Here is an 8,314-nt window from a genome sequence, read left to right on the forward strand (position 1 = left end):
TTCATAAAATTTAGGTTAAACCACAGGAATCACATGGATTACTTTAATGATGTCTTTACTACCTTTCTGGGGCTTGAAAGTGGTATTTGCGAAGACTGTCAATGGAGGGACGGAAAGCTCTCAGATTTCATCAAAAAGATCATCATTTGTGTTCCAAAGATGACAGAAAGTCTTACGGGTTTGGAATGACATGAGGGTGAGTAAATAATGACAGAATTTAAATTTTTGGGTGAGTTATCCCTTCAATATGACTTGCTATTGCATAGACATGTAGCTTTGTCCGCTAAGAACGTATAATACCTGAATGATGGGTATTATACTGTGTTGTGTTGTGTTGTATTACTTCGTGAAGATATATTTTAATAAATTTAAAATAACAAAGACTTGGGGGTGGGCCTTTTCACATGTGCCAATGAGGAACCACCTAGTAACCACCAATAGCACCCTAGCAATCACATAGCAATACATTACAATTGCTCATAAAATCTAAACAACTGCATAATAACATGCTGACAACCACTCAAAACACCTCAGCAATCGCATGGCAACAACCTGGCAACCAGACAGAATTTGGGGGGTACCATTGAGACTTGATGGTTTGCTTTTTTCACTTGGGCTAGTATTGAACCACCTTGCACCCACATAGCAACATACCAAAAAATCATTCAGAACACATTAGCAACCACATAGCAACGCGTTGGCAACCAGCTAGAATTTGGGGGATATCTTTGAGACTTTGAGATTAGCTTTTTTCACTGGAGACTAGTGAAAACCTTAGCAACTGCATAGCAGTGCCCTGTCAGCCAGAATACTAGAACAGGTGGAACATCTTTGAGACACGGTGGAAATCATGTAGCAACGCCTTAGCAACCACACAGCAACGTGGTAAAAATCTTTTACAACACTTTAGCAACTGTATATCAGAACCCTGACAACCATCCAGAACACCAGAATAGTGGGGATATCATAAAACCACTTAGCAACACCCTAGCAACCACATAGCAACATGCTTAAACCCATCCTAGCATTGTGGCAGCATTTTGCAGGGAAAGCACCATTCTAAAATCTAGTTTTTAGAGGAAATCTGTTTCTTGCTGCCACCGACAGCAGAGAGGCATGTAGAGATCACGTTGATGGGTTGTAGCAAATAAATGTTAAAGACAGATAGACAGAGAGAGGCATGATGACCCGGGAGTGGAAAAGCAAGACACTGAAAGCGAGAAACTGGCAGAGAGGAAAGATAGAGAGAGAGAGAGTGAGAGAGAGAGGACAGGCGGCTGTAATTGGCAGTCATTCTTTGTTGGAGAAGGCCGCTGGCTTTAATAGGCTCTGTTGGTGACTCGAGCAGTGAGGTGAAAACTGTGTACACACACACACACACACACACACACACACACACACACACACACACACACACACACACACACACACACACAAAACCACCCATCCCCCAGACCTGGGAAGTGCCTGACCGCCCCTCTCACCTCCCATTGCCCTGCACCATACCATCAGAGCGAGAGAGAAAGAACGCTCATGTCGTATTACAACACCAGCAAATATAACCTCTCAAACCCACAGCAAAAAGTGTTCTTGAGTTCATGTTAATGTGAATATGAAATGTTTTCACGCCAGTTTTGACATGCAGTGGTTAAGCAGAGCAAGACTTTTGCAGATTTGTGTGTGTGTACACGTCCCACTGCGTTAGAGAGCAATTGTCAAATGGGCCATAATTCCCGTCAGTAAACGTGGTGTATTGATTGGTTTAGGGGAGATTGTCGGATAACGGCCATGTCCAATTAGGAGCGAGATGGACCTCTCGCAGTTCGCGAGGCTTAGAAACATGACATCATCATGAAAGACGGATCACAAGATGTGTGATTTCAACACTGAGCACAAGTGAGTTTAAATTAATAACTGGTGTGTTTTCTTAAAGGGATAGTTCTCATAAAAATAGTCAATTGGTCCTCACTGACTTTAAAAATCGGCATGACTTGAGAGTGAATAATGTTGACATTTTGGGTCAATTATCCCTTTAATACCTCATTATGAAACCAAAGCCATTTGTTTAGGAAAAATCAATCAACCAATGAAAGCCGTTTACACGCAGAGACCAAAGGCCATGAGGCAATAAAACTAGCACCTATTATATTCAACAAAGCAGTCTATACTACAAGTGCACAATGACATTAATCAGTCTAACATGATTATAATGGGACTGATCTAGTTTTATTCCAATCTACTTCAGTCACGTCACATAACAACACACACTCTCAGTATGTGTTCCAAATTTTGTTTGCAGTGTGGATTCAGTGGATATACCAAAAAAAAAAAAATGCATCTCTGGACAAATGGCCACCAGGCCAAAGAGGAATATAATAGTTTATGTTGACATTCTGTGTGCGATTATTTTACTATTTTGTGTGTGCAAGCATTGAAGATGTTGTCTTGTGTATTGCACATGTTTGACAAAGGAGTGAAATATAGAGAAAAGGTTGCAGGAGATTCAGCTCGACGTCAGTTGTGCGGCTTGCGTGTTTGCGGTGTGGAAGAGGAGGAGGGGGGATGAATTAGATGGCTTCCTCTCTGAGAGAGACCTGACCGTGGCCAGCAGCGTTTCCCTGCCACCATACGCAATTAAAGCCAGACACTGCCTGGACAAAGGGGAGGGGAGTGGGGGGGGGGCAATCTCCACGAGAGGAAAAAGAAATCTTTCTTTCCATCTGTGGTGATAGCCCTCTCCCGAGTCTCCGTTCTGGTAGATTGGCCTGCGGAAGCACTGTCACCATGTGAGGTTTCACTTCAAAAAAGATCGGTATTTTTTGCAGATGGAGCCAAAATTACACGTATGTTTGAAAAGGCTTAAAATTAACTCAAAATGACTGCGTTAGCTTTTTTCTTCTTTTCTGAATTAGTGGTTGATACTTCAAATTCATAAAATGGCTCCAAATTCTTATTGGATAAGCCTGTAAACGGTCCAATTATGCTGCGTTCACGTCATTTTGGAATTACCGTAATTACGGGAAAATGAGTACTTGGGCTGTTTATGTCCTCAGACTCTAAATTATTTGTTTCTATGGCAACTAACGCCAACATGGATCCATGTGCAACGTTATTGTTGTTGTTTACAGGAAGGGATGAGAATGCGTTGGAATACAATAATGTGGCATATTAAATAGAAATTTGTACCCAATGACCTTTAACTCTTGAGCAGTGGCGGAATTAGACTTTTAAACATGGGGTGGCCAAGGCTACTTTAGGGGGTCCATAAACTGAAAGAATATCATATGTAATACTTATTTGTTTTCATTGTTTTAACCACTGTATTCTATAAATAAGATACCAAAATTGTAGATACCAGTTAAATGTCACAATTCTCAATTCCAATTTATATACCACAGCAAAAAGTACACGCCTAACTAGTATAAACTTAGAACACTATTGAATACAAGTGAACAGTCAGTAATAAAATGAGAACAGTGCTACAAATGAAGTGCTTGAAGTTTTTCAGGTCTAACAGTAAAATTGGTTAATCAAACGTAAACATTGTATAATCTTCACCGTATAAATTACTAGATTAATCCTTGTTAAAGCTACAAAAGTTACGCAGTCAGGATCAGTCAGTGATTTTTCCTTTTCTTTTGTTTCTTTGATTAACTTTAACGACAGACGGCAACATGTAGGCTATATTAGGCTGCTGTCACTTTAAGATCGAATGCAATATATTGAATCCAGTATATTGACACACATCCGACTTCATTCTCAACTTTTTACATTCGATTAAGACATAACCGACTGTGTTTACGATTGTCAGTTCAAACGCAAGAACAGTACACTGTTAGACTTTTCTGTAATTTCTACAGTTATTTACTTTAAATCCCCCAGTATTATACTGCTATTTCTCTTTACAGTAAATAACTGTGATTCCCATTGCATCATGGGAATTTTCTGTGACGTCTAACACCACATACAGAGACTTACTGTATTTTTTAAATTTGCTGTATACTACTGTATTTGACGTAACTGCCTCTCTGGCTGGCACCATTCCATCGTGCTTTTTATTTCCTAATTTTTGCCTTACACCGCGTGTCTACAACGCTATAATAGCCAGAGGCTGTCTATATTGGACACATTGAAGCGACCGGACCTTTAAATGCATGCCTGTTTATCCCTTGTCAGAAATAGCGCGAGCGCTTGGACTCGTATCGGACTACGTCAGAAATATAACGGCCGCGGCGCATCACTACACCTATTTTTTACAGTCTATGCACTACACTGACTGTCTGGGATTTGTCGTGTCGCGTCAGAGCATCCAGTGTAGGTAATGGGGTCTGTCTTTTGTTGGATCGCGACGTTCGTGTCTGGCCCGGGGAAGAGACGGAATTCACTTCACCGAGAGAGAGATCAGCAAGCAAGGTAAAAAAACAAAACATTCTGTGTGTGTTGTCAGGATTGTGCCCAGTTTAACGTATGTTATAACGTTAACGTTAGCCTAACGTTACTCGTCGTCAGCATGGCGGTAACGAACTTTACCATGGTAAACTGAGCTAACGTTTCATTTTACACACTTTGTTAGATTATTGAATTGTCGAGTTAAAATATGCCAACGAGCAACGCGTTTACATTAACAATAAATGTGAATAAACTAATGTGAAATTCTGTTTATAGCCTAATGTTGGCCTACTGATGAGAACCTTTATAGTTTTAGCATTAGTTTGCAAACTATACCATATTATACTTTTTTTTTTAATGGAATTTAATATTTACTTCCATTTTTGTGTTTAAAGGCAACTGCAACAAAGCGCCAATTCGCGCCAGTGACTTCCAGCAAGATTCCAGAGGTAGGCCAGCCCATTTGTGATATATTTTGAGATAAATTTGCTGAAATGATTAGCAATACGCTATGTGAAAATTGCTTTTGAGCCACTGGTGCAGACTAAGTAGCTTACAATATCTTACAATATCTTATAAAATCTCTATAAAATTGGCTAACTTTATATCAAATAAGTGACCTTTGCCTTATGTCTAACTTTATTAGACAGCAAATGAACCAATCAGAAGATGGACCATTGTCTTTGTTCAGTCTCACCAGATTAAATGTATCCAGGTAAGCACTGCAGTAAAACTCTCACTAATTCATTCATACAAAATCTAGCATTCTAAGCATTCTAAACAACTTAAGTTTATATTTTTGCATTATTTTGATATTTTATTAGCCAGAAGACTCTACCATTGCAGTCCCACCTGACTAGGAAGGTCCTAACATCAGCGCACAGGTGGGTTAACTACTGTAGGAAGGAGAACGATCATCACACAGTGATTTCTTGCATGTATCTTACTGTGTATTTGTCTCAAACAGGAACTCCTTCACTGCAGACAAGCTGAAATGGGCTAAAATCATCGATTTCAGTCGTTCTTTCTATGGATCTCAGCATTTTTGGACAGAATTTAGGATTTGTAAGTATTAAAATTTAATCTGGCATAATTTTATTTAGTTCTTTTGTATGCTATTTATTGACAAAAGCTGTTTACAAATATATATTCTTAAGTTTTTGTGAAAATAATAATAAAAATTAACAAAAAAAGGAGGTTAAAAATAATGTGACACTAATACTCTCTCTCTCTTTCTCTCTCTCTCTCTCATATAGTGTTGGAACCGGGATCTCCTCTGAAGGACTGAGTACATTTGTGTTTGTGGGCACGCATGCAGACCAGGGAACACTCTGATGTTGTCAATCAAGTTCTGAACAGGAACCAATCTTTGGAGAAGTTCATTTATTCACAAAGGTGGACAAAAACATTGTGTTGGCTTTTTAAAGATTATTTTGATGATGACTTTTACTCCTATGCTGTAGAAAAGATGGAGTAGACAGTCAGACATTGATAATAATAAGAAATGTTTCTTGAGCATCAAAGAGACTTCTTTCAAAAACATTAAGACACTTAAATACTTATTTTGGCCTCCAGTGTACATGAATCCAACAAATTTTTGGAAATAAGTGAAATTATTTTGAAGGTGGGGTTATGTGTCATGTATTGTGAAAAGAACTGTGTTTTGTCCTGTGTTGGACATTTCCTTTTTGAATGCTTAAAAATTTATTTATATTCTGCAGTTTTATGAATGTAATGGTTGATATTTCATTATAATACTTGTATAAGCTAAACAACCAATGACTACATTCATTTAGTCCAGGGTTCACCAATCTCGGTCCTGGAGGGCCGCTGTCCTGCAGAGTTTAGCTCCAACTCCAATTAAACACACCTGAACCAGCTAATCAAGGTCTCATTAGGCATACTAGAAACTTTCAAACAGGTGTGTTGGAGCTGGTTGGAGCTAAACTCTGCAGGACAGCGGCCCTCCAGGACCGAGATTGGTGAACCCTGATTTAGTCAAATGCTAATGTTTTGTTTATGGTTTTATGTATGTTTTCAAAAATGTTTGCAGTGAAGGACAGCACATAATGTGTTAATTTAACACGTTTACACATCTTTGTGTTAACCTCTCTGACATATTTACTTTGTTAAAATCATTAACACAATGAATGAGTTAAAATTAACACAAAAAACATTATCCCTAAACTCACCCATTAATGTGTAAAAATTTCACACATCATTTCCAGCATTGGCATGTTTATTTTGTGATATATATGAAATGTTTTAAATAAAAAAATGGTATTTTGTGATAACTTTGTCTAATTGGTTTGTATGAAAGTAGTACTTATGTAGGATAAAAATAAAATTAATCATATATCAAAATTATCAAATCTAATTTATATTTAGTACAAATAAAAATAATTACAGTAGTGTACTGATTAGCTTCGTTTTTACAGTAATGCACTGTACTGATTAGCCTCGTTTTTACAGTAATGCACTGTATTACACAAAACTGAAATATGGTTTGGTACTGTAACTCTTAATTACAGTAACTTACTGGCAACAGTGTTGCCAGTAAGTTACTGTAAAAAACCCTTGAAAAGTCTAACAGTGTACTTGAGCGCTCACTGTGCGTACTATGGATGAAGTGCCATATGCCGAACACCAGACGGGTCGCATTCTCAAGTTCAAGGCGCCAGTGCAAAACAGTGAATCTAATCACCATACAGGCAAAAAGTTCACTTCAAGAATGAAAAAAGTGGTGTCGATGTGTTTTACTGTAAAAACTGTGCAAACGGAAACAGAAATTACAATATATATTATATCTCTCCATATGCACATACTTTATTAAATACAGAGAAAGAAAAATATTGAAAAATGTCTACACACTCTTCCAGGCTATAAAGTCATTATGTAGATACATTAACAACGACAAATTATGCATTTAATGGAAAACTGTGGCATCCTGGGCACCCCTCTGGCTCTGCCACTGCTCTTGAGGCTCACAAAAAATTATTTATGCATATACTTAAATAGTTATTTATCTCAGGCCTTTATCTTTTTGGGGAAAAAGATAAGGCTAACTTGTGTTAGAGCTACAATTAAACTGTACTTTTTTTTTTTCTAAATTGTCCTGCATCTGGATATAAATGGAATTCAACTGGAAAGAAAAAATAACATATGTGGACTGTGGACATAAAAAAACACATTTACTATGCACTCTCTTTCTCCACAGATGAATGAAAGATGCGTTTTTCTGAAAATGCAGTCACATTATTGTTGCCTAAAACGAGGGGTGGCTCATTTTACCCCACCGTTTCAGTAATAATTAAATGTAATGCTAATAAAGCCAATAATGAATCTACAAAGTGATAGGTAAAGTCAAAGTGAGATCAAATTTGATTATGTTTAGGCCTATTTGACTGATCTTATTGTAGCCTATACGTTTAAGTTTAAATTGCTATTTAAGTTATATAAAAGTTTCAGATTGAAAGAATAGGCATACTTCAAAGAAAAACGACATTGATTTGAATTATCAAAATGATAAAAAAAATTAAAAATGAAAAAAAGGTCCGGCACTGCATTTTTAACGACCGTCCAATATGCACGGTTAAGGGGGTTTTAGGCAAAAATGTGGAATATAGCCTAATAAAATTCATTTAATCAAACACAACCACGCAACGATTAATTTGTGACTAAAATAAAAGAGGATATAAGAATGAGGTGGTGGAGGATAGAGGAGATGAGAACCGGACACGTTGTGCTTTTCCGCCATCTCCCAGCGGGAGTGTAATATCGTGGCTCCTGCGCGCTGACACGCGCACCTGGAAGTGCCGCTATGCTGCTCGCAGCACTGCACCAATTATAGCGCAACATCTCGCTCTGCCGTTACCATAGTAGCGCCGTGCTCCTGTTCCCCTGGAACGAATGAACCGTGGGGGAG

General features: G+C 38.0%; 2 long non-coding RNA genes across 2 annotated transcripts; both read left to right on the top strand.

Moving 5' to 3' along the window:
- The first annotated feature begins 3,833 nt into the window (after positions 1-3,833).
- LOC309504184 lies at positions 3,834-5,267 on the top strand. Its single transcript, XR_014207990.1, has 3 exons — positions 3,834-4,838; positions 5,036-5,104; positions 5,214-5,267. It is a non-coding gene; the product is annotated as an uncharacterized lncRNA (long non-coding RNA).
- A 91-nt stretch (positions 5,268-5,358) lies between these two features.
- On the top strand, positions 5,359-6,683 carry LOC309504186. Its single transcript, XR_014207992.1, has 2 exons — positions 5,359-5,454; positions 5,646-6,683. It is a non-coding gene; the product is annotated as an uncharacterized lncRNA (long non-coding RNA).
- The last annotated feature ends 1,631 nt before the right edge of the window (positions 6,684-8,314 follow it).

This window comes from Leuciscus leuciscus, assembly GCF_965113295.1.
Source record: "Leuciscus leuciscus genome assembly, chromosome: 8".
Classification (NCBI taxonomy): Eukaryota; Metazoa; Chordata; class Actinopteri; order Cypriniformes; family Leuciscidae; genus Leuciscus; species Leuciscus leuciscus.